This window comes from Anas acuta, chromosome 2 (genome assembly GCF_963932015.1).
Source record: "Anas acuta chromosome 2, bAnaAcu1.1, whole genome shotgun sequence".
NCBI lineage: Eukaryota > Metazoa > Chordata > Aves > Anseriformes > Anatidae > Anas > Anas acuta.
The window spans coordinates 156,411,536-156,438,577 of record NC_088980.1 but is presented as its reverse complement, the minus strand read 5'-3'; the positions used below and the strand labels follow the sequence as shown (position 1 = coordinate 156,438,577).

Genomic DNA, 27,042 nt, shown 5'->3' with positions numbered 1-27,042 from the left:
TATTTATTTTTTTTTGTTTAAATATGTCAGTTATGGCAAGCTTAAACCCTAAATCTTGTTCTTTTTGTACCATTTCGAGATTTGTAATAAAATAATAAGACAAATCCCTGTTAAGACTTCATGCTTTAGATGAAGGAATTTCACCTTCAGAGCTAAGTCTAAGAGTAAGTTCTGCCCCTTTGGTACACACTCACTATTCATCAAGTTAGCAGAAGTAACTACAGATTTTGTACTTACTTTCTTATGTGCTGGAGACATGATTGTAAACTTTCACCACACGTGCCTCACGGTCAAATCACTTCCCCAGGCTTTTGCATAAAGAAGAGGAAACATTCAGTTTTCAGGACTTCTTCCCTGCCCAGACACCAGTTCCTCACCTCAACCTCCCCAAACCTTCCTCAAAGGCAAGAGGTCAGGACACATGCAGTCATCCCATGGCGTTCATTCACTCAAAACACTGGCTGAAAATTCATGATATGTAGGACCCTACAGCTTCGGGGAATGCTTTTTAGCCCATATCAATGGCACTTGTGTTGGACCTCAGTGTTTTCTTGAGCAGGAAAAGCCAGTTACTCTTCACTCAGGGTCTGAACCACAGAGATGCTCTGCGAGAATCACTTTCTGCTTTCCCTGGAGCCCATGACAGGATGGAAATAACGCTTAAGCCAAAAGAGCAAAATTAGAGTGTTAATGAGTATTTAAGTAGAAACACCTGCACTGAGTGTCATTACAACTATTAACTGAGTGCCATCATGGCTATTACCCTGGAAAGTATCATAAATATGAATACCAGGAAAATATTTTGCAGCCTGCAGATTCTGCTTTCTGCAGCCCTGTGAAGATGATTTGGCCTCACGTGAATGAAGCCATTAGCTGGAAATGCTTTTCCTCTTATTAGCACAACCACAAAATATAACAACAGCTCCTGCAGCCTTTAAACCCTTGATTCGGTGGGAGGATATTCCACAGACAGATGTTTCATTAATGCTGTTCAGGACTTCTGGCTGTTACTGAATCCAGGCTCACTTATTCTGTCCTCTGCAGCAAAATGAGCTTCTCATTGCTGCACCAAAATAACCTCTGCTCAACTCACAGAGGAGCCAGACCTCTCTACATCAGACCCCTGATTTAAAGAGCAGAATCATGCTCTCTTTGAAGATCAGGAGAGTTTTGCTCCTGTTTTCTATGGGATACAGACCAAAGCTTTAAAAGGGGGTGTATCCTGCAGGAGTGTAGAGGTTATGTGGTTGTGTTTACAGAAATCATGTCATTAAGGTACTCTGGGTGATTCTCAGGTCTTGTACAATAAAACAAATTCAAGAAGAAAAAAAAAAGTATTTTGTATCTTTACAAGAATTATAAATGTTTGTATAATATGCACCAACATACAACTAAAGTGCATACCCACCAACATGCATACATGTTGGTGGGTATGCACTTTACCATTTCTGTACACATTCTTTTGTGGATTAAAAATTCAAACCCATACTCTTTAAAAAAAAAATACAATTTATGGCCTTACTGAAAATATTGGGAGTTTTGCCACTTGCTTTAACCCATCCAGGATTTTCCCTCTGAGAAACTAACCCCCTCCTTCATTATTAACTCATTCCTCTCCTCCTGGGACTCAGCTTTCAGCACTTGTGAGTTGCATTGGTGCCTCCAAGCCAACCATGCAAATCTCCCAGAGATTCCCTACTACAAACAGGGAATTCATAAAAATAAATTGGAAATCTTGCAACATATTTCAGAATTTGACCTGCCACAAGCTTGTGCTCTCCTAAAATAACCACAGAGAACTGGCACCAGTAGGCATTTGAGAGGGAAGAGCAATCCAGAATAAAAATGCTTTTTCTTTTTACTTTTTCTTCTGAAATTGATGTTTAATTGTTCCTAGGACCCAGCCAAGGGAATTTTGCTAAACCCTAGTTACTGTGAGTCCTTGTTTCTCACTGGATAGCAGAGCTGGCATCACTCCATGTTATAATAATAATAATAATAATAATAATAATAATAATAATAATAATAATAATAAAGTAACTCTTTTCCTGCTAAGGATAAGGGTACCTTAAACTCCACCTAACTGATTTTATAAACTCAAAGTCCTTGAAATCTGAACATAATCTGCTGCCATATACAACCTGAAAAACACTCTCAAATCCCTGGTCAGACTGGAAAATCATAGTGTAGAACAAATAAACAAAAGCTATAATAACAGAATACCCTTTAAGTGATTTTATCTGCCATGCAGCCTTGGAGGTCTTCTGTTTTCAGGTTTCTTTTCACAGCTAAAAAACTACTCAACGTGTATTCAAGCAATGTTAGACCAAAATTATTTAGCAAGAACTTTAAGAAAAAAAAATAATAAATAATGCAAGACTCATAATAAAATCATGAAATGTAATAAAAATTATGAGAGATGGAAATGTTCTTATGGCATTAGTATAAAAATGCAGAATGAATCACATTTTCTACTCAAAACAAGGAACTCTACTACCAAAAAAAAAAAAAAAATTACTCTTGTCCTTAAGTGAACCTTAACCCTACCCTTGATGCAAAGTTTCTCCTTGAAAGATGGGTCTTGGGCTGTGGTCTACTAGTTGTCCACAAAGCCATGGCAACTGATCCACACCCCAGAACTCATTTGGCCTGTATTCAGGAGGGCTCTGCTAGATGAACAGTTGCTTTCTGCAATATTTCCACAACCTGTTCTCAGTTCACTACCAGGTGACTCTTGAAACTTGCCAGGCTATCCTGCTAACCCATAGAAGTGGCGTTAACCCGTGAGAGATATACCTGGTCAAGTGGTGGTTTGATTCTTTCCCTTATCCCCTCCTTGACAGTCTTTCTGTTGAAAATTAAAAACAAAAATTAAAAATAAAAAAAAACCCTCTCCTATCCTCAGACCTCTACTCTATTAGAAGCTCTTTGGGTTCTACACAGATTTGGATCCTTTGGGTGCTTTTTGTAGGACACAATGGGTCCTACACAAAACCCTGACCTTGGTATAAGGGGGTCCAAGTATATAAATACAAATGTATGGGCTACGAGACTTAATCTGAAAGCAAAAAACTAGTGTTTTTTTTCCTGGATTTAAGTAGATAATTAATTTCACTGCAGCTCACACTGTCCATATGATGGACTGGGGAAGAAAATATATTTTTTTTTTTTGTGAGCTGCACAGGACACAACGAATGACCAGGTTTAGACCTGTAGAGCTGATATCCATATCTGAGTTAGTTATTTTAGTTATTCATCATATTGTTCGTACTACCCAAAATATAGGTATGTGCATTGCAGGCCTCTTTGCATACTTTGATTCCCAAAGCTTTCTTGGGAGTGAAATCATTCCAAGAGTTGGAACCTGGAGAGCTAAAAACCTCAGTTAAAATAATTTCTATTTGGGAAACTCTTGCTTCGCTGTATATGGCTTTTGAAGTGAGCGATGTGGGCTTTCACCTTTTATGAAATATTTGCAAGTGCAAAATGAATGCAAAGAGGCTTACAGGTCAGTCATTAGATTTGTTTTTGCCAGCTGGGTTTCCACAGTGTCTTATGTTAGTTCTTATAACAGTCAGCACTACTTTTAACACTTCTTAAAACCTCTTATACTGTAGATGACAGAAACTTGCAGAAAAAGTTGCCCATCTTCTCACATTTTATATCGGTCCCCATTCCTTTCTTTTCCTATTTAAATTCCTTTCTTTTCCTATTTAGAGACTTCACAGCAGTCTCTTCATGATTTTTATTTTTTACATTTTTATATTTTATATTTTATGTAAAAGGAACTTTGTACATATGTATATATATATATATTTATATTTATCTACTAGGTAGTTAAAATGGATCTGTGGTAATAAGAATTTAGTCTGAATCAGTTCAAAAACTTAGTCCTGTGACCGGTCAGAATTTTTGAGCATCTGTATACAAGTTTCTGACCCATCAAAAGAGATACATTTCCTTTACCATTGGGAATATTTAGACCTCTCAGGGAAAAATGAATCTGTGTTTTCTCTCCCCAGATTATCTGCTGTAGCATTAATTGTGAGGAGAAGCAGAGTCCCATCACCCTACCTCGAATGGAGACCACAGTGACAAGAAGAATATCTGCAGTCCTCCTTTGCTGATCAGGGATAGCCCAACAGAGAATGTGTTTCTGCTTTCATAGACACATCAGCAGGAGTCCTTGGAAATGGGAAGCCTTGGTAACCCTTTTGCTTGGAAATGGCTAGGAAATGGAGGTGAGGTGGCCCTGAGCCATATCTTCAGTTCTGAAAGAGCAATAAAAAGAGGCATCATGCTCTGAGAGATTTTCACAGTTTCTCTTTGAGCCCCTAAGCCTGACCCAACACAAAAAGTTTCATGGTCTGGGAGGAAAGGCACAGAATACCTGCAACCTGGGTTGTAAAGTGCCCTTCAGACATCGCTTCTTGTTGGACACAGGGGTGTGTTTCTGTGATCCAGCATCCTGAAATGGAAGCCCAAAGAATCAGATGAGATTCTTAGACTAATGTAAGAACATATTTTTTTTTTTTTTTTTTTTAAATCAAAGACTTCTCTTAGTGACACTGGGCTGTGGAAGGGGAGCCAAGGCAGGGAAGGTCAACGAGGAATGAGTCATTAAGAGTGTTGAACATATCTGAAGAAAAGACAACCCTGGGGCTTGTTGTCTCCCTGAATTTCAGAGGTTGATGTGCCAGGAGGTGAGAGAGCTGCACAGCCCACAAATCCTTCACTGGGTGCCAAGCTGCATCAGGTCTTATTTTTTCTTGCTGCCTGCAAATGCAAGAGGGTATTAAGCCCATATAACAATTCCGTCCAGCTGCTGGGCAGCCTGCCACCTAAAGAAAGAGCACGGTCAATGTGCCTAACCTTATCTGACATGCTTGTCACCTTGTGGCTTTGCCAAAACTGTACTCTGCAGCCCTTCAGTGATGCAGCCTTGAAATAGAAGCAACCGATGGGTTATTTGTTTTAGCTTGGTGTCAGATGGGTCTCTTCCTCTATTTTAATTTGCTCATTGAAATGGAGCTCAGATTAGCCTGCTGGGAAATAGCTACTGGCATAAAATGCAGCAATGAATTTCTCTGCATCAGCAAAAGGATCAACAAAGACCAAAGGATTTGCTGGAAGCAGAGAGAGCCTCATGACCCATGTGCTTTCTATCTGTTGTGGGCTGCCAGACTGACTATGGCTTAGATACCAGTGATGAGACTCCTATTGAATTTTCATGTCCACATAACTGAAGCAATCTTTTGGTGCTTCTTTGGGTGTGATGTGCAGGACAATGCAGCTGAGATAAGCCCTGAAAGGACCTGTTTCTCTCCACTGACTGCAAAGTATCTGTTGGGAGCACTAGCCCAGCTAGAGACCTCTATCCCGAATATCTTTAACATTAGAAAATAAAACTTTATCCTTTTGGTATTTGCAAAGAAGGCAGACTCATATGGCAGTGGTTCATATGGGGGGAAAATTCCCCACATATTTTATTAACAAACACACCCCTCCTCACATCCGATTTTAGAGCCGTATTAGAGCAGTTGACATCCCCATTGCCAGCTGCTTCTGTGGAGAGAAGACACCTCCCATCCCATCTCATTTTCCAAGGAGAAAGAGAAGCAGATTTCCAGATTCCCATGGCATCATCTCCCCCTTCATCTGGCAGCAGATTGCTGATGGTCTTTCATTCAGCAGGGCATGGACCTCCCATTCCTCATTGAACACATCTGTTTGACTAACCACAGCCTCCCTGCTCCCTCTGTCTCATGGCTAGTTCAAATCCAGTTTGCTATCCCCCCATTATTGCATTCTGTAAGGTAGATATCCCCACACGGTCCAAAGGGACCACTATCTTTTAAGTGAGGCAGCTCTCTCCCCTTGTCAAATAAAATGAAGTGATATTGCTCAATTTCTTCTCTAAATCCCCACTTCATCACTACGTGTGACTCCCTCTCCACCCAGGCCAGTACAGTGTTTATCCCTCTCACTCCTGGGAGTGATAAAAGCATTAATTTATGAGGAAAGGATTATGACTGAACTGCGGCCATGCGTGACTTGAGAATCAAGTCATCACTAGAATTGATTTTTCCTCCTTCCCTCCTGCCTGATACCCATCTCCCAGCCTAGGACTTTTGATTTATAACATTATTATTAAAAACAAATAAGTTCCTGCAATTACAATTTCAATAACCTATTGATTTTCTCAACTCTTGCTCCACGTGCTGTTCATCCACTGCTACACAGCTTGCTCTTCATTTTGAAATATGTATTCTCAAACTGATGCCTTCCTCTGGGATGAATCACCCTGACTGACAAAGCCATTAATATACTGCAAAACACAGAGGGGACACGGCGGTGGGGGATCAAGGAAAGGCAGGATCAAGGTAGAAATCACTTATGGGTTATTAGGGAGCTGCTGTCATTCTGGAATGGGTTCATTCAGTATCTGATTGGCAGTAGAATCTCAGACTATCCTGGGATGGTCTTCCCAGGAGACCTGCCAATTTTAGTGTCCTCTAATTGTTCTTTCTGGGGCAGTAGGATTACCTCCATTGAGAGTTCAAGGAGGTGAGCCTTTGGCTGAACTTTTACATGACTGGCATCATCCAGCAACAGGATAAGTCTGCATTTTCTGCAAAGTTGCTTTAGAAAGAGGTGAGTATCACCTGCATAAGGAAATCTGTTTTAGACTACAAAACAACCACATCAACAAAATCCGGTTGGGAAAACCATAAATCTCTAACAATATCTTTGGCTGTCTTGAATTTTGCCTCTACTATTGGGCATAAGCCAGCAGAGATTTCTAATAAAATATGAGAGTTAAGTCTATTACTTTTTTGGAACAAAAAAAAAAAAAAAAAAAAGGGTACCTTACTGCAATGTAGCAGAAAATTTTATTGGCAACTGAAAATATGTCATCCATGCATGAAATACTCATTTAAAATCCTGAATGTACTACTGAATGAAGACATATGTGCATAAGGGAATACGGCCAAAGCAAGAAACATCCAGAATATACAATCCACCAAGTTCTAGTGGCATTAAATCATTTTACAAATCTTAAACTCAGGTTTTAGTTTTCTGGCTTAAGGAAGAGGCCTGGTCTACAGCATTTCTGGCAATAAATCAAAGTATTAATGAGAGAAGCATAGGAAACCTATTATTTTATAGAAACATATTTTTAAGCTTCTACATATCCTGCCCAGTAATAAAAGTCACATTTTGATTATGCCCAATTATAACTACTATGATTCAGGGCTTGGATTAAAGCACACTAAAGTCAACCAGAGTCATTTCACTCTCTGCTGTTCTTTGTATGAGGCCATATATGAGCACTTTCCATTCTCAGATGGCATTACAAACTTGAATTAATGTTCCCTATTCCTCAAATGAAAACATTTTGTTAAGGGAATGATAAGATTGCCAAGAACACTCAGAAGGAGGGAAATGCCAGCCTTCAAGTTGCCTGAACAACAGTAATAGACAGCACTGGTGTAAATCCATTTTTATGAGAGGTTCAAAGAGAATCTTGCCCACAGGAAGGTCTTAGGAAAGGCTGGAGTGAAAGCCAATTATGTTTCCTGTGTCACAAGCAGAAAACTACATTTTTTTTCACTTTTTACAGGTCTTGAACTTTTAGTAACTTGTATTGTGGTTTTTCAATATGTTGTAAAGTTCTGTAGTGAAGATGGGAGCTGGAGATACTGGTTCTTAATTTCTGAAGGCTTTACATGGTCCCTTGAGGAGCTGGGAGCTCTGGGAAGCAGTGTGGAGGCTGGGGGACTTGTGAAGGTAACCATCTGGTCTCATAAACTGGCACACACCTTTAAAATAATGGTTTTAAGCACAACAACGGGGGATAAAAATATGAGAAATCATTATGAAAACTTAGTTAGACCCAAACATACCAAGACACCCTTTGCTCCAAGTCCCATTCATGTCTTGATTAATCCAAGAGTTAGAAAAGGTTTGTGCTAGTGTCTGTCTTTGTAAAGTCAGCCCTGGCTGACTTCCTTTATTTGGTTGTTTTCTAAATTTGAAGATTTCCAGCAATACCTGCTTCTTTCATTAGAAAATAATAAAAAAATATATACTTTGACTCTCCTGCCATTCCTTCTCTATCTCCCTTGACCCACTTCTCATTTTCCATCCATTTATTTTGACAAACTTTAACATTAAAATGATTTATCACAGAAGGAATGTAGTAGCTTGCTGAAGTGGTCCTAAGGTCTATGCAAGTAATGCTTGAATACAGTGAAGTCAAGTGACAGCCTAATGGTTTCTCATTGCAGCTGTGTAAGAATGCTATTAACTCCTCTTTATAGTTTTTATTTCCAGGCCATTATTGTATACATTTCAGCTAAGCCAAAAAAAATGATGAGCCCCTTCCTAACGTGTCCTTGGAAACCTGCCAGTGAATGTGAAACCTGTGATAAGGGCAGCATCATCCTTCACAAGAGCATCTGCTTCTGAGAAGGGAGAAGTGCAGATCCCAGCAGAGTGGTGCTAGGGAAAGGGAGATGAAAGCATGGGAAGTCCTCTACCTTGTTATCTGCATGATGGAAAACAAGGCTTTAAAGGATGTCTGGAGGAAAGGCTTCAAGGGGAATTGGAAAAGAAGGAAGAGATTGGTCCAGGATGAAAGGATCACAGGCTTGCATAGCCACTCAAGGTGATGAGTGGCTGTTAAGGGATGGCTTCACCTTCTCTTTTGCTGTTTCGTAGTCTTGTAGATAAGGGGAAAAAAAAATTTTCACACTAAGTGGGGTGAGGACAGGTGGATTGCAATTCCATCATCCTTGATCCATTCTGGCTATCATGAGTCCAACCAAACACTACCTCATGCATAAGCATTGGATTGCATGTGTCAGAAAGATTCATCTTTCAATTGCATTGCAGTTGGTCCATCAGGGACCCTTCTATCCCATATTTGTGGTGTTTCCTTGTCCAAAGAAACCTTCACAGATTCAGCTATTGGTGGCAAAAACCTCTGGAGATAAAACAGGGAGCGGTATTTTCTTGTTCTGGATCCTGTCCCCCTTAAATATCTTCCCACCCACTAACATACAAGAGGATGAGATGAAAAAAGCACCATGATGGGGCAGCACAATAGCAGAATAGCAGAGGTGCACAAGCATTTGTTTAGTGACAGGAACAGAATGCTTCAGTTCTAAGACCAGTTTCACCCTACAGGTCTTCATGCTGCTATCCAGGTTGGCCAAATGAGATATGGCTATTTATAAAGGCAAAGAGGAGCTAAATATCTCAAGAGTGATTGGGACTGTAGGGGACAGAGTAGCCCCTTGGGTAGTCTTTTCCACGGTGCAGAGTTTATGGTGAGCAGAGGTGCTGGGAGCTACACGCATAAATGAATGCTTTCATCCGCTTCTACTTCCCCAAATCCTATATGTTTTAATATAAATTAAATTATGGTATATTATGCATTAAATTATACAACCATTGTCAGACTTCTGATCTTTCTGTTGCATTATGGATCTCAGGCACTGTAAGGAGTTTCTCTGAAAGTTTTTATGGGCACTAATTTTCCCCACATCTCTTCCCCCACCCCTCCTACCACACCTCTCAATCGAACAGTATTCACTCCAATTAAGATATAAAGTTAAGGCTCAGTGGCAGAATTATTATTATTACCAGCACAGTTTGTGACTCATAAAATTGCAACAACTGCTCTGCTTCATGTCAAGGGGGGGTAATTAACCAAGATCATCTATAGCACCAGGTGGTGATTCATTCAAAGCAGGAGCTAATCTGAATGTGTAGCAAAGCTCAAGTGCCCACTGGACAGCGCTATATATTTCACAGGCCATGAAATATATCCAATGTTGTGTTTGTGTTGTTTTTTTTTTTTTTCTCCCCTGCAAGCCAGTAAGTTGTTTTTAATAAGGCTTTAAATATTTTTTAATTGGCATTTTATTTTTCTCTAGGAAATATGCAAAGAGGCTGTAGCAAAATGGGGCAGGACTACTCTTAAAACCATCACCCTTTTTGCAGGTTTATAGGGAGAATACCAATCCCACCCTTGTGTGCAGAAGGAGGAACTGGAGGGAAGAAAATCTGCTACATTTTAGGGAGCTGAGGTGCTGTGCACCAGACCAGATTAAAAATATCCTGTCAGCTACTAATTTTTTTGAAGTTTTAGTTCCAAACATTTCAGAAACTTTTTTTTTTTTTTTTTTAAACCATGAAGCAGGACCTCACAACATTCAGATGCCACCCACGCTCCTGCCAGAAGTGCTGTCTCCCGATCAGCCAGGACCAGTGTTGATAAACACAGCTTTGAACTGTGATTCATTTTCCACCCACTGTTCAGACCTTCACCTGCCCTGATTGTGCTTTTATACCAAAATCCAACACTCAGATTAACTGTCCATTATGAGATGCATTGTGGTAAATGCTACAGTTGACTGCACTAGATGGTACATGTTTAGGATTTTTTTTTTTTATTATTATTATTATTATTTTTCTGCTAAGATCACAAGAGAAAAAGGATGAGCAGAAAGAATTTAATATTGGGTAAAAGGAGTGTGAGACACCCAGTAGGGTGACTTCCATGGACTTCCCTTTCCTCTTATTTTCGGAGTACAAAAGACTTTCAAAAAGACTTCTCACAAACAAGCAAAACTTTATAGACATGTCTTAAAAAAGAGTTTGCTGAAATCCCCTCCAGCACTTGTAGGGTTTTGGGTTACATGGGCAGAGCAAAATATTGTTGCTAGAATCCAGATATTTTTCCTGAGTAAAATCACACCCTAAAAATCCCTGTATGGGTTCCCACCTCATAGATTAACCAAAGGTGTGCAGTGCAGATGTACTACATAACACTTGTGAATAATATGGAGTGATTTGTTGTAGATCTTGTTAATGCTGGGGGCTGGATTCAGGTGCCTTACAATAGGTACCAAATTCCATTTCAGACACCTGAGGGTATCTGAGACACGGGTTAAGCTGATATGAGACAGGACTATGCTCCTCTGGTTAGGTATCTGGGAGACAGGGAATATCCCAAGGGCATCTCTTTTCCCTCTAGGTACCCATGTTGAGGCAAGTGAACGATGCCGTTATAATGACGTCATTAGACATTCTTAAAAACCAAAACATCAGCAACATAGAATACCTGGCCTTTTTGGCCTTTTACTGTTTTGTAATCCAAGTTAAAGTTAGAACACATTAAAGGTCCAAAAAAAAAAAAAAAAAAAAAAAAAACCAGTTACAACAGTTACAAAATTTTATAAAGACAGAGGTGTCTTTATAAATGAAAAATATACTCAGCATGTACCAGGTACTATCGAGCTGCATCCCAGAAGGGCATAGCATTTCCCCATGAATGCAAGTGATGAACTAGGGGAATCCACACTCTGGAGGGGTGTCAGCTACTTTGCTATTCTCAGGATCTGGCACAAGTGATCCCCCTTTTTATTACTCTGTCTGGGGAGTATTATGGTTTAAAACTTCTTACCCTGGAGATTTTTAGATTTCAAAGATGTCAGGGAGGAGCATGAACATCCTGTGACCAGTTCTCTTTTTTCACTTCCACTTTTAGAAATGTTCATGTCCCTTGGCAGTGGTAAAAGGCAGTTGGAGATTAAACAGAAACTGGTTGTGGATTTAGTGAAATCATTTGTAAAATCTTCCTCCAGACTGAAGGAAAACACCATTCTCTACCTAGCACAGCAATGTCCAAATCTTTGGGAAGCTTATCCATGCACTAAAATTTATATTTTTCTGTGCACGTGAATGCACTAGCATACCCTGTGGGAATGTGTACATCAAGTAATGCCTATAGATCATTGCTGCCCTTTCCTGCATTGCAAGATTTGCAACTTGTGCGCTCAACCCTAGGCTGTTTTCTAGCTTTAGTCCCAGGGCAGCCCCAAGGTTGGTTAGGGGAGGTGAAGAAATGGCAGCGGATCCACGATATTTGTCAGGAAAGGTGACTTCACTTCTGAGCTGAGCTGTGACTTCCGTGCAGCCTTTTCACCCCTCCTGCGCTTTGACTTGGTTGTTCACTTACCATGCTTTGTTAATTGCTTTGAAAGCTGTGATGAAAGGAGCTACCTGGATGCAGGCTGTCACTGGTGATTTATGTTATGTGTTAAATGCATTGGCTTTTAACTCTGTGCATCAACTTCACACCTCTACCCTTCATCCCCATTCAATAGCTTGGCAGAGTGGGAGAGAGGCTTTAAAAAGTACAGTTGGTTTTATAGCAATTTCATCAACACTCAGGGATAATAAACAGGTGATCGAGTTTTGGCTTCTCTCCCCTGCCCTCAAGCTGCCTCTGTGCTCCACTAACATTGGTATTTCTCTCTTAGAAGAGCATCAGCTGGGGATAAAGGTCACAGGTTTCGGAAGATGACCACTTCCATGAGCACCACTGATCATGGCCAACACTTAGGGGATGCTGTTGTCTGACACATCATACTAATCCACCCCTTTGCTTTCCAAGGGCTTTTCTGGCAGGGTATATTTCTTAAGCTAAGCCAGAGCTACCACTTGTTACATGACCCAGAATAGGCACGTCAAGGATCTGATGATCCTCTACCATCATGAAATCCAGCATGTGATTTCATGCACTGGAAATTAAAAGTTAAGAGATCTGGAAGAGTCTAAATGAGCAGAACTCAGAAAGACCCCTGCAGTGGATTGATAGGCAAGAAATGACTTTCCTGGAGCATATTTCATCTCCCATTAATGGAAATGAGGCAGTGCTCTACTGTGTAATCATTTGTATTTCCCCTGTACGCCCAGTTTGATGGGTATCTCAGTGATCAGTTTAGCTAGTGAGCAATTAAAGACTAATTTACATCTTCACACGAGATTAAAATGTTGGATGGATTAATTTTTGAAAGCTGCTACCTTTCATGGAAGACAACATTAACTGATTGGACGTACACACAACATTTCTACTTACTGAGAGAGGAGCTGCCATGAAACTCAGGAAAATCTCTGCTTCACTCAGCACACTTATCCCAGGTGATAAATGCTTTCATCAGCTCCTCTAGGTAAAGATAATGGCTGTTGCATGGCTTCATTCCAGTGAAACCCTAGCTACCACAGAACATAGAGTTTATTATACACATAAGTTTCAGTGAAGCAATTTTCATGCTGACCTGCATTAAATATATTGATTCAGGTATACATGGCAGCACAAGGAATAGAGCTTCTCTTCATGCATGCCTATGTTGTCTTAAAGAGCAGGGAATCAACCATCAACACTGGGATTGAGGTGGGTGGAGAATCCCCAGATGTTACTCATTTGCATAGGAAAAAGTGTTAATCTGTCAACAGTGAAATGGCAGGTGGGAAAGAGACAGTTTTTTCCTTGCAAAAAATATTGGGCAGGATTATTTTTTAATATGCTGCAACACCCAGTGGAGCTCTGCCCAGAGAAAACATCAAAACTCCATTTACAGGGCTGAAAAGACTGCTTGTTTTGTCAACGGAGCAAGAAGAGGAAGAAGGAGGAGAGGAGGAAGAATAAGAAGAGGAAGAAGAAGGAGAAGATATCAATATTATATATATATATATATATATATATATATATGTGCCAGCTGAGATGGAAAGTACAAGTTTTAAAATGATTTACATGCAGATTGATCTCACCTGCTTCTGAGACTCAGGAGGATTCCTAGTCCACGATCATTTTTATTATTTTATATTTTTGACCTAATTTGGGATAAGCAAAATGTAAAATACACAAATTTCTTGTCTGTCAGGGAACTGATTGTTTTCTAGCAGTAACTGGGATATGTTACTTGTGTTTTACACGTATACACGCACAACCACAAAAAGCAGGGGCCCAGGACTCTCTCTCCCTCTCTTTCTCTCAGAGGCTCTTTTTATAGCCCAGTATATTAAATATACTGCATTTTAAACGTATATTTTTCTGAGGCTGCCAATTTGTCACAACCTCCATTCCATCAAGAGAAGTTATATCATTTTTTGCTCTGCAGGCTAAGCAGTTTCAGACCATCTTGGTGCCTGCATGAAAGATGTTCCCTCTGAGTCAGCAGCGTGCTGTTCCAGCATTTTGCAAGGGGTTTTCTCCTGTTGGCAAAGCCAGGTAAAATGTGGTCCGGGCTGTCTGGGGCTGTCTGCCTGCTGAGTACATGCAGCTGTCTTTGTTTGATGGGTCTGGGAATGCTGCCTCTGAATATCAAGCTCAGGGTGTTTTAAACACTAGCTCAGCATGTGGAATTGGAGGGACTTTTGGATGCACCTACTGTACTTGGGTTCGTCCCAAGCAAACTTGCTTGCCAACATGAACAAAGCAGAGCATTGCTGAAACGTAGGCCCTCTTGGCTCATCATCACTGAACATTGAATCTTAGGGGTCCCTATCACAGCTGAGCTCTGGAGACAGGACTATCACTTGGGTCCTTAGTGAGAAAGACAGACCATTGAACACCTCCATGCTGGGGATTCAGAAGGTCTCAGTTCAGCCCTCAGTTCCAAGTGGCTGGGTAAACCATTTAATTGCAGCAATCAGTGAGATAACACACCCTTTATTTGTACAGATGGTTAGCTTAGAAGCAATAATACCCTCTACGAGGGGGGTGCAATCTGTTGAAGTCCTTACCACCAAGATGATGTAGATGATAAAACATTTGCTTTTGGTGCTTGTATTAAGGGCAAGTTTCTTTCTCTTCATGTATGTGGGTGTTTGTGTGAAGAAGACTAGGACAGGTCTGCATGACCCCCTGATGACAAAACTTGTCTCTAGCAGTTTGGACCCCTTCTTTACTTCCAAGATTTTCGTGAAGGGTAGAGAGCAAGAGGGAAGTGAGGACATACAACAGGCCAACAAACCAAATCTGAAATTCCCAATATGCTTTAATTATGAAATAGCAATGTTAATGACTCCTTAGCAATAGATTGGGAAACTAATTAGCATATCATTTGCAGAACGGAGCACCACTTTTCATTTTTCTGGTGTGGTTAGGGCCTGCGATGCTATCAATGCTCACGTCTAATCTAGTTAGAACTGTAATAGCTCTTGAGAAGCAATGATTTAAAAAAAAATTTACATGTAGATTAAGAGAGGCCAATAGCTCTCAAGGTTGTGTGATTCTTTTGCTGGGTGTTTCTAATTTGCCTGTTAAGAATCTGTGTATGTGTGTATGAGACTTTCCCCACACATTAAAAGTTTAGTTTATTTTTTTGTTTGTTTGTTTTGTTTTTGCAGATATGGTCATAAATTATCCAAGTTTTTAAAGGGACAACACTTTGGTCCACAATAGAAATTTCTTTCCAGGCCACCTTGGTAAGTGCTGACGCGGAACTCTGATATTCTTCCTGCTACATTTGGTGTTGCTCCTGTGTATTATTGGGAGAGGTCAGTTCCCGAGATCAGAGTGGGATGTATGGCTTGAAATAAATTCAGTATCCTGAATTCATGCTTGTCTATGCAGCAAAACTCATCTCAGACTTAGGTATGGTATGGCAATCTTCAAGAAGTAAAATCAGATAGTTGTAGACTACTCAGTTTCATATGGAACAGCAAGTAATAAAACAAACAAACTTATTTTTTGAAGGTGTAGAATAAAATGAATGAAAAGCTTTAGGAATAGGATCCCAAACCCATAATCTTTCCAAGTAGCAGACACTTCAATGATATATTGTAGAGACAGGGAATAGAGAAGGTCATATATTTCACTATTTTGCTTTTGAGATATATGGATTACAGTCAACATCTGCCTTTCTCAAAAAAATTCTAAATACACATAAGGCACAACTATACCTCCACCTTTATTTTAGTAAACAGGAAATTAGAAAATCGTTCCAAATTCAGATTCCTCTCCAAAACAACCTGCAACCTAAATCCTCTCTCCTCCCAGACAGCTGTTCTCACTGGTTTCTTGCCCAAGCATCATAAGTTACTACTTTTCATGTGGACCTGCAGCGAACCACTAACTCACTACAGCTGGTAGAAAAGCAGGGAGTTTCTCTGTGCTGAGGAACTTGTCTCTTTATTGGCACAGACTTTAAAGCAAATGTAAATCTGGTCCTCAAGGTTCAAGAGCATGTGACATCAAAGCTGAGTCCCCGAGCTCATCTCGCAGCTCGTCTGCCCCATCTTCTGCTCCATCCATGTTGCTCACAACCAGATTGTCAACCAGTGATGCTTACACTTAGGCAGCTGGGCTGAGACTGAGATGTGTCTCACAATGAAGGATAATCAGCTGGGAGGTGATACATCATATTGGAGACTCCCAAATCCTGGCCCCTGAAGGATGCTCTGATTTAAATCAGCTTCTTACAGCTGTTCATAGGTCATTGAGATGTGAAAGAGACAGAGTGATCTTTCCATTACCTTTTCCCATCTTGCCTCTTTAAACAAAATGACAACCAAAGGTAACAATTCTAGCTCAAAAAGCCTCACAACATCAGTTCTTTGGAGGTTATGTTGAAGAATTTTCACCTCACGATTCCCTCCACTGTAGGCATTTGCAGTGCTGCAGGTAGGGTGCTGGGCCGGACCAAACTTTCCTCTATGATCTTTCTTATCTTCTGACATAAAGACTTTCTTACATATTCCCTCAAGCCTCCCAAATGTGCTGCACAGGGAGATGTGATAAAGGTAAATTTTGCTGCAGGAAACTTTAGGGACAGCACACCTTGTCCCAGGCATGTCTGCTGTCTTGCAGACAGGGTTCAGGAAGTCATGGAAATGCCTCCAGGTGCACTTCTTTAGGAGAGTATGGGAGAAGTTGCAGATCTACACCTGCAGTTATTAATACCAACTATATTTCAATTTCCATTTAATGGGGAAGGAAACACCCTGCTGTCACTCAGCTTTGCCTTTGATTAGCTTTTTCTTTAAAAGATAAATAAGTGGAAATACTAGGTAGCCAATGTGAACAAAATGATAAAACATCCTGAAAAATCAAATGCATCAAAGTGTAATCCCTTCACATTCCTTTCCATGGACCCTAATTCTGATCTCAGCTTTGCAGGAGTATTACACTGCTGAATTGGTGTAGTTTAGATGTTTCTTATTAGTAAATCAGCTGTATTAAAATCAGCCAGATGTTGTTAAAGGTTTGGAACAACAACAACAAAAAAAAAAAGTGAGAAAAAAATGAGAAAAATTCACCCTCTACAGTGACCTGTGACTGAACTAACTAACCCTACTGTGGGGGAAGATTTTTAGGCTTGCTGCAATGCTCTTTGGTCCCAGAGTGGGACCTCTGTGTTGTATGGCCCTGTGTTCCTTGGGTCACTCTTTACATGCTCTGTCTTTCTTTGAGCATCCAACATGGGTCGCTGACAAGGGCAGGATGTGGAGCCAGGTGGATCTTTGGTCTGGCCAAAATTTCTGTCCCACTCTCCATTGTCCAGTGCAAATATATGCACTGAGTCAGAATGATTTACAATCAGCCCATGCTTTACAACCTTGTAGCTTGACCTGGATGTCATCGCTGCAGCTGTGTTGGAGAAAGCCCATTGCAGTTCCACTGCAGTCCCTCTGACACAGAAAGGAGAGGAGTAAAGGCCCCTTGTGGCTCTCAGGGATCTGAAGTGTATAGACTGGTGTCACAAGAATCTTTGTGGGTTTTGCATTAAAAGCCAAGAGATGCAGTTTTGGAAGACAGAAATTCCTGGGAGAGCATCCAGCAGAGTGCAGGCGAATTTTAAAAATCGCTTGACAAAATCTCCTAAATTAAATTTGTTATTTAAAACCTCATGGAAATAAATTAAACTGATAATCCATGCATTAAAACCAAAGTAAATCAGACTCCTTGAGAAGCGCTTTCTAAAGGAGGAATCACAGTATTATATCTCTAATCTGTGAGTTATCGACTTGCTGGTGCAGTAGAGATGCAAGAGCATCAGACCACGGAGCAATTCTCTGTTCTCCAGCTCCCCATCTGTAAGACGAGTTTCATCCCCAGCTTGTCCAGTGTTCTGTGTGTCTTCTCCAGACCAAAGGTTTTTCTTTAAGCCCTCTGGAATTGTATTGACTGTAGAAAACTTGACTTATTGTACAAAGTCCCACTCACCAGAGTCTCTGAATGTCCCCAGGGCACCAGCTAGTATTTTCTTCAGATTAAATAAATTCTGGCTGAGGCAACAATAGGTTTCAATAGACTGCGGGGGTGATACAGGCTTTGTTATAGTTCCAAGTGATTTTACTTGAAAGTTGAGTAGGGAAGAGAAAGATCAATCTGTTCAAAGCTGATTTGGCAGTTTTAAAATTCATTTGAATTCAGATTTGAAACACAAAAACTCATTGGTACAACTCTGCCAGAAGTTATGGGGACCCTGACAAGCTGCCCACATTCTCTGGACTGTAAAAACTTGGGGAAAAAAAAGAAAAAAAAAAGCACTCATTGTGTAATTTCTGGAGACGGCTGTCCAAAAACCATGGGACATGGAAGAATGAGCTCACAGTATGAATGCAAGGGCAGTGAGTGGCCATGCCAATCTGCACTAATAAAATATTATAGTCTGCTTTATCTTGCCTGGTACTTTGCCCAGACCAAAGATACGGGCAGCTCCCTCCCACATTCCCACCGGGAGACCAGCACAACTCAGTCCAAACTGCAAGTAAATCTGAGTTGGTAAATAAGGGTGGCCACGTGTCCTGGAGTGACCAGTCTTGGATTGGTGGTATCATGTTATGCTTTTTGCTTCTGATATTATTTTATTTTGACTGTTCAGCCAGGAAACAGCATTTTCTCTGTCCCCTCCAAGCTCTGGAAACTTTCACACTCCCTCTTGCGTGGTGGGAATATAGGTGTGGGAATATGTGATGGGAATATTATGAGTCTGCCTTTGCTAATTTCTGAATTTGTAATACTATGTGCTTCCAAAGATAACTTTTACTCCCTCAGGAGCTATGCTTTCCCCTCTAACCTTCCCAGGACTGCTGTCTCCCCAAAACTAAGGTGCTTCACGTGTTTCTCCATCTCAGAATTTCCTGGCGAAGGATGGCAGAGAAGTGGACTTGTTGTTTGAGCTGCTGTATTTGGTCACATTATGCTTCATGTTTCTCACTAAATATGGTTCAGTGGTCTGTTAAAATTAATTTCATATTAATTGTTTTAAAACCTACAGCATCCTGCGCTGTCTTGGGTGAGCGATTGCCTTTCTCTGCTGGGAAATAATTTTGGCATTTCATTTGGAAAAAAGTAATTAACTGCATGGGTATGCTTAGTTGAGTAAGTCATTACAATCTCTGACTTATGCAAATGAGATTGTTGAAGTATAATTCCGACTGAGATAACTCCACACATACATAAACTTTTAATTTGCACAGTCCGGCAGAATATTTGTATGCAAATAAAAGCTGTTCATGGGTTAATTTATAAATCTCAATTGCATAATCAATTCTTAATGAGCAGAAAGCTTGTGATGCAACTGAGCGGCTCGGTGAGTTCCCAAGGATCTTTCTTGGCACGTCAGCTGATGGTTAACATGATGTATCCACTGGTTCAGACATCCCCGTGCTCTTTTAACAGCCACTGTAGCATGAAACATGCTTTCAGGGTCATCCTCCTCATATTCTGACTGCCTTGGTTATGATGTTTATTATATATGCTATGAAGATACAGGTGGCCATGCCCATGGATTTCAGTAGTTCATTACTGGGTTCTAAGTAACCATCCAGGACTTCTTTGCTCCAAAAATTTTAAACTTTTAAGCATCAGTTTTTTGTTTTTTTTTTTCCTCCTGTTTGATCATATTCCTTCAATGTGTCTTTTTTGCTCCTGAAGCACAGCATTATTATTTATATTTCTTGACCAGTTTAAAGTAAAGAGATGGATGCCAAGACTAAACATAGAATGAGCTAAGAGATTATTTTACCTTGCTAATTAATTACTTTCCCCAAATACTCTTTCATTTACCTTGAAATTATTTGGGAACTTAGAGAAAATAATATTTGGGGATAAATTCTTAAAACAAGGGAACAGATGGAACAGATGTTCCTGCTTTGTTCTGTACAAATGATGCTATATGGACATTGGCATTAGGTCGGATGGCTCCCTGTCCCTTTCCAATTTGGAAAAAAGTCTATTTTACAACAGGGGCCTGAGTTAAACCAAAGGTCTGATATCTCTGGAGAAATTTCTGGGTTTGGAAAAACCTATGCTAGTAGGGCAAAAGATTTGTGTAGGATTTGATATACCATTCTCTGGGGCAGTGATTTGTTGGGACTTAATCTTTTTCTGCCTACAGTGTAATCAGGAGCTTGCATCCATCTTATCCTCTTGATTGATGGACATAAGTCCGAATACGAGAAGTGATGAGCCCTTGGATGGCGAGGGTGGAGAGATGGGGAGTGAGGGAATTGTGGATGGCAGTGACTGAAGCTTGGATATCTCCCTGGGAGAGCCAATCTCCTCTGACAAGCCTGATTAAAGAAGAAATGGTTTTGGAAGCATGAGGTCAGTGACTCTGACCAAGCTGCTACTTCATTTAGAAAGCCAGCTCATCTGTGCGTTTGCACTGAGTCTCTCGTAACAGTAGAGAGCTGTTAACAAGAGATGTTTAATCGTCTATGGCTGACAGGGAGCTGCCAAGACACTTGGCAGCTCAGAAAGCCTTTCTGCACTCCCAGAAAGACAGGTCTTTGCAGATGCTGAGGTTTCAAAAGGAGCAGTTGTTCCCAGCAGTCAACAGACTTGATTTTCAATTTGTGCTTCTTTTGAACGCAGCAGACCATCTGCCTTGCATATAGACCAGGTCCACAAATGACTGGATCAGAATTAATACTTGGGGTCATTCAAACCTCTGACAGCTCTGAATTGTTTAGTCTTAGGTAAATGAAAGAGGGAAAAATAAACATTAGCAGCAAAAACATCCTTTGGCACTGACTGCAACTTCTGAGTTGAGGGGGGTCTGCCTTCAGGAGAAGAACCTACTTTGCCTGTATGCAAAGATGGGTGCAAGGCTTTCTCTGCAGTCAAGCACTGTACCCTAATTACTGAACTGCCATTTTATTTTGTTTATTTTATTTTATTTTTTTGTTTTGTTATGTTTTATTTTTATTTGGGGGGTAAAGATTCACCTAAAGAAAGAGATATCTGAGGTGTGAGTCTCTGCTCTGAGGACCATTGTGTGTTTCTCTTAGTAATCCCTTCATCCCAGTTTAATTAACTTTTTCAACACAAAAGAGTCAACCATGTCTTAATAATAAAATAATAATAAACCATGTCTTAATAATAGTTTGCAAGTGATCTAGCAAAGAAGGATAAACACAGTGGGAAGGTACTTTTCCTGTCTCTGCATTTCAATGTGACTTTTTTTCTCCTTGCCTGTCTCTCTGAGGGTGTGAGGTCTGGGGAGTGAACCTGGCACAAAAAGGTGCTGACACAGCTCAGGCAGGGCCTGGGCAGGTGACTCTTGCAAAACTGTTGCTTTCTTGTATTAAACAAAGAAAGACAGAGAGACAAAGTCAAGAGGCTATTAAGCAGATTTTTTCATTGGCAGTTCCTTGAAATGCAGCAGCTGTTTTTGCCTTTGTTACTTCCCTAATGAAAGTTTTCAACACCATGTCAGGATAAAAAAAAAAAAAAAAGAAAAAAAAAGAAAGAAGTTTCTTAGAGAAAGAAATCTTGTTGCAAGGTCAAGCTGAGACTGTTGCTCCTTTAATAAACACCTCAAATTGTCTCTGATTAATTCTAAATAAATTTGAGGACAGACTTGCACATGTGATAAGTGATTTTGAGCAAGTGCTGTTGACACATTGAGATGATTGAGATTAAAGGGAGAAAGAGATGAACAATGGGGTGAGATTAGAAACTCTTTGTCACAGAGATTAGGACCTAGGAGTGGAAGGATGACACAATCATTTGTCATGTGCCGGAGGTGAGAGGAATGAATGAGGCTTTACAAGAAGACAGCCAGAGGCTGGAGCGTAGCCAAGCTGCTCAGTAAGCAAAGCCAGTGCAAGCTATGCAAAAGCATACAGTGGGGGAGTATGAAGCTTATTTTTGCTCACAGAAATGGGAAAGCAGTGGAAACTGGTCTTTCAAGGGAGACATGAAATGTGTGCAGTCTTATTGCAGGAAGGGAGGATCAGCTTCAGGTGTGGGGCTCATCTCTGGGAGTACACCTTAGTGTAGTTCTTGGAGAGCAGAGTTCTTCATTTAGATAAATTTATTGACTCCAGGGCCTGGGAATACAAACTAAGCTACAGCTATATCCAGCAGAAGATCAAGCCTGTGTTTTTCTTTCCTGCTATACCATATCAGGGTTGCCACCAGACCAACCGTGGCAATGCACAGTGAAAAACAAGAGGTCACTTAACACCCATGAGGGTCCTGGCAAAGACCATGAGGAAGTCCTCTCTCACCATCATACAATATTAATAGTCATGACCTCAGTACAACACAGACCTCTCCTTTGAGCTAAAAAGCTCTACTTATTACCTGGCAGAATAAACAGAGTATAATGGAGACCCTTATGGTCAAAACCCACTGATATCCTTTATATATACTTTGTAGAGCCAAAGATATTGTAAAGGGTGATGGAACTGGGGAGCAGCCATAAAATGGCATAAAAAGAAATGGAGTCAGAGTGGAAATGCCAGGGAAGGGAAGGGAAGGGAAGGGAAGGGAAGGGAAGGGAAGGGAAGGGAAGGGAAGGGAAGGGAAGGGAAGGGAAGGGAAGGGAAGGGAAGGGAAGGGAAGGGAAGGGAAGGGAAGGGAAGGGAAAGGGTGCTGTTGCTTGGAGTATTTCTAATAGTCAAGATATATACTGGAAAATGGCTGCAGGGAATGAGTCTTTGCTGCCTTTCTGTTCTCAGTGTCCTAGAATTTCTTTCCAGCTCAGATAGCAAGGTTTTTTGCATATTCTGTCAAAATATAGAAAGAGGGCTTTTTTTCAAAGTCTATAAATTTATTTTAGTCTAGTAAAATTATGTAACAATGTATTCCCATCCCCCATTAAAGAAAATTAATTACAACAGCTTATTTTTTTATGAATGTCTTAATCAGGCCTTTACTTATTAGCAGAAACACTACAGAAATTCAAATCATACCCATTAACAGGTGAGAGATGTTTACTAATGACCCCAACACTGGGTCTTAAATTAAAGTCTTATGAAAATTTATTACTCTCTATAACAGCAATGACTTATTCAAAAGCAGGAGATGATATTGTGTGCAGGCTGGGAGGGGGCCTGTATGAAGGTGCTGGGCCTGGTACATTTGCAAATCAGCTCTTGAGGGCAACATAAATAAATATAGCAGAACTCTGAAGAAAATAAAATAGCATGAATCATAAATCAAAGCAATGTAGTGGAGCTGCAGAGGACACTGCAAATAGATAGGATAACAGAAGGAAATATTGGCTCGGGCATAAATAGCTCTTAATAAATCATCAGCCAACAGGAGCAGAGCAGCAGCATCCTAACTGAGATAATGACAGCTGGAAACACCTTGCTGATGCTTGTGCATTCACTGCATACCCAGTGTGTATATCCAAGAACCTTATGGAAAGGTCTCTGAGCCTGTTCTGCATTCAATTGGAATGACTCTGACCTGAGAGAAAGCCAGGCTCCAGTTGAACCAAAGTCCATCTCTGGAATGACTGCTACAGACTTGGGTTTGAGAAGATATTTAAGTTGACATGCTCCTGCCAGCTATGTTAACTCCCTAAGATTATGCACCAGCTTTGGTGTTTTAGGGCTGTTTCTCATGCCAGGACCTTTTACCATACCCCTTGCTATGAGGTGTTTTGGTGGCCAGAAGTTTTCACCCCAACTCCGTACCTTCTGGAGCTAATGAGGCCTTAAACCCTGAAGCAGATTTCTGCTTTTTCTTGATTCTGCCTAAGGTGATTTGATGACATGACACAGCCATGGGCTAAATTCAATGAAACCACAAAAACAATGTGTAACTCACAGTGCTTCTCTCAAAAAAACGGGATTATGTGTCTGTTTTTCTGAGGATGCATCAACTATATGGAGTATTCACACCAAAGATTTGGGTAGGAACTTCCTGCAGATCTACCATTGGGAAGCATTACCCTGCTCTAGAAGCAGTCTAAACCTTAAGGAGAAATTCCTCAAAGTGTCATAAATCAGGTAGCTTTCACAAAGCTAGTTTAGTGATCCTTGTTTTTCCCCTGTGGGTACTTCTCCAGAGCTAGGAAAAAATACATGATGTTAATTGATAACAATTCCATGTTATCTTGGAACAAGTTGAGAGGAGGAGAACATATATTTAGACCTAGACTGTGCTGATTGCTAACCTTAACCAGACTGGGAATAGCTGAAGATCTCAGACCTCAGTTCCAGTTTCCTCAGAGAAATACAGCCATGACATATCCAAAGTAGGTAACGGGAGCAAGAAAAAACTTGACACCTGGAATACAGCATAAGTCATGCACTGTGGTTCTTACAGGGAGTTGATAATGGAAATCTATGTCCAGGACAAAGCAGGTAGCCAGAATGGGTGAGCAAAACCGGGTCCTTTGCTCCAAAGTCAATGAGGTGGTGTTGTTATTGTGAGTGTAAAACACCTTTGAGATGAAAGGAAGAGAAGAAAAGGAAAAGATGTATTTCTTTTTTTGCAATCAGTTTAGTAGAAAAAAAGGAAATAGAGATTAAAACTCCTATACTCTGAATTTTATTTGCTCTGATAGAGCTGTCAGGTTTAACATAGCTTTTTTGTTTAACACAAATGATAAGGTAGGCCATGAATTTTAATAAAACAAACAACAGCGCTAGGACTGATTGGATTGCTTCGATGTTTCATTTTGTCCAGTAACCTTGAGAAAACCAGCATTGGGATTAATATGTAAATGCATTTTCCACCCTGGCTGTGAATATTGTGACATTGTAATTGAAAGCAATGCAAAAGTTAGCACTGATGGATAGCCCAACTGTTCAGCTGGTTAGCCTATTTAGAAAAACATTAGCCTGTGAACAGGCTACTTACTACCATGTTCGCTGTGTTTTATGACCCCAAACGTACACGCACTCTTAAATGTCTATAAGCCATTCATCACTCTAAGCAAATCCCAGTGTTCTGCTTGAGAATACCAAAGTTCCCAAAGAGAGCAAGCAGAGCAGGGCAGTCAAGGTAGGATGTGATTGGGTCTGACAGTGTTAAAAAGGGTGTTAGGTCACTGCTGGACTGCCTGGGAGATGTATTTATAAGCTGACTTGCACTAACTAACATTCGTGGTAGTCCCCTGAAGTTTGCAGACTCCAGATTGGAGCAACTGGAGGAGAGTCAATGCCTTTCCCTAAAGACATTCCTGAACATCCAACTCAAAGTTTTATAGGGACCATAGGGATACAAGCATGTGAGAGGGGTGGCACAGTCTTTGGGACAGAGAAATATCTATGGTGTCAGTTCCTAGGGAAGACCTGATAACCCCTGTGAGGGAAGGAGCAGGAAGGACTTTCCCCCGTGAAACCCTCCACTGCCCTGAAAGTGCAAAGAACTCATATCCTTGCCTTTGCAACATGTTATACTGGACTTCTGTAATAGCACATCTGCTCTCCTGGTCTGTGAGGTTAGAAGTGATTTTGGTTTGAGGCACACAGCTGTCTCTTCACATGACTGGCTTTTGAAGGTATTGGTTTTGTCTATGAACAAAGATACTGGCTGATCTTGCATTCCCTGGGGGTGGCAGGTCAACTTCTGGTGACTGGTTTCTTGATGTCCTCAATAGTGAGGGAACCAGCTGGATCAGGATGACCTGGCAGGCCGTGCTAACTGTGTGTACGAGCCATGCCATAACCTCATGCAGTAACTACTGCAGCTATAGTAGTGACACCTTGCTACATCTATACAAGGCTGTCCAAATTTTTGATTTATGGATCCCAAACAGTGGCACATTTGTCATTTCTTAAGGGCCAGCTGTTGTGCAGTGATGGGTTGCTCTACAAAAAGTACATGGTTCCTGGTGGGAACTTTTCATTAGAATAATAGTCTTAAATTCTCCTTGGCAATGGTCATCACTTCTTGTCCTCAACTTGTTCTAGTGAAATAACTGCTGGGATCCACCTCAGGTGTGTTTGCAAAGAGCCTTGCTATATAAAGAATAAGCCTGGTAGACGGGAGGAATTGCACACACCTAGGTAATTCTCATCATTATCATAATGGGAATCAGCATTAGAAAAAAAGTGTCAAAATGTTACTGTGAAAACAGAAGATCACTGCCAGGCGGGGAGAGATGCTGCACCCCAGAACTGTGTTTGTTAGGTAATAGTAGCTGAGGGATGTGACAGGCTTACAGCAGGCATGTGGGAGACTCCAACGCATCCGGAGGTTGGGGCAGGCTGTATGCCAGCTTGTGACACTAAGCCACGGAGCAAATGTCTCCTGAGCAAAATGGCATTGCCAGGATGCTGCAATGATAGCATGGTCCTGCAGCAAGCTGGGCAGCTGGACAGGTTGGCCATCCTGACAGCAGCAGAGATAAACTTAGTCCCTTAAAGACCATGAAATGGCTTGATTGCATTGTTCTTTCTCTTCAGGACTGTGGTTGGGATTGCCTTGCCACTCCTGAATTTCTAGGAAGAATATCTGCTTTTCAGAATTGTCGTCCTTTGCTTTTCAGGATAGGGTTAAGCTGATAAAACACCTTGTCAAGAGGATGAGGTAGGAGCTCTGAGATAAGAACAGGTCAGAGATCAGGCTCATCTGAGTTAACATACAGTTAGTAAGGTCTGATAAAGGTACAATTGAGAGGGACACCATTTTAAAGAGTTGTTGAAAGGAAGAAACAGGTCATCACCCACGTTTGATCTAAGATGAGCAGGTAACCATTCTGTAGTGATTAATGTTCAAAAGTTGATATAAGTGGCTCAGCCTCGAGGCTACACACAGCTTGTGGAAAAGGTCATGACAGGAACTAGCAGACACTTGCATTAGAAGTGTATGTAGGTACTTTCCAGGTAACCTGTGAACCCTTCGTTCACTTGATCACAGTTTACAGATGCACAGCAGGACAAGAGAAAAGATAATATCGACTGCTGTCTTATTTATTTATTTATTTACTTGCTTTATTAGAGACCACGATGTTATTGAAATGGCTCCAGTGCCTCATATCATGC

The 27,042-nt window shown here is 40.8% G+C and overlaps 2 long non-coding RNA genes across 3 annotated transcripts; one reads left to right on the top strand and one right to left on the bottom strand.

Annotated features, from left to right (window-relative positions):
- Positions 1-20: 20 nt before the first annotated feature.
- On the bottom strand, positions 21-13,178 carry LOC137851871 (uncharacterized). Its single transcript, XR_011093558.1, has 4 exons — positions 12,935-13,178; positions 4,391-4,468; positions 2,797-2,848; positions 21-308 (listed from the first exon to the last, which is right to left on the bottom strand). It is a non-coding gene; the product is annotated as an uncharacterized lncRNA (long non-coding RNA).
- A 774-nt stretch (positions 13,179-13,952) lies between these two features.
- LOC137851870 (uncharacterized) lies at positions 13,953-20,828 on the top strand. Of its 2 annotated transcripts, none has more exons than XR_011093556.1 (3): positions 13,953-14,086; positions 15,208-15,285; positions 20,205-20,828. It is a non-coding gene; the product is annotated as an uncharacterized lncRNA (long non-coding RNA). The 2 variants fall into 2 exon arrangements; XR_011093557.1 differs by lacking the exon at positions 20,205-20,828 and adding an exon at positions 18,890-19,785.
- The last annotated feature ends 6,214 nt before the right edge of the window (positions 20,829-27,042 follow it).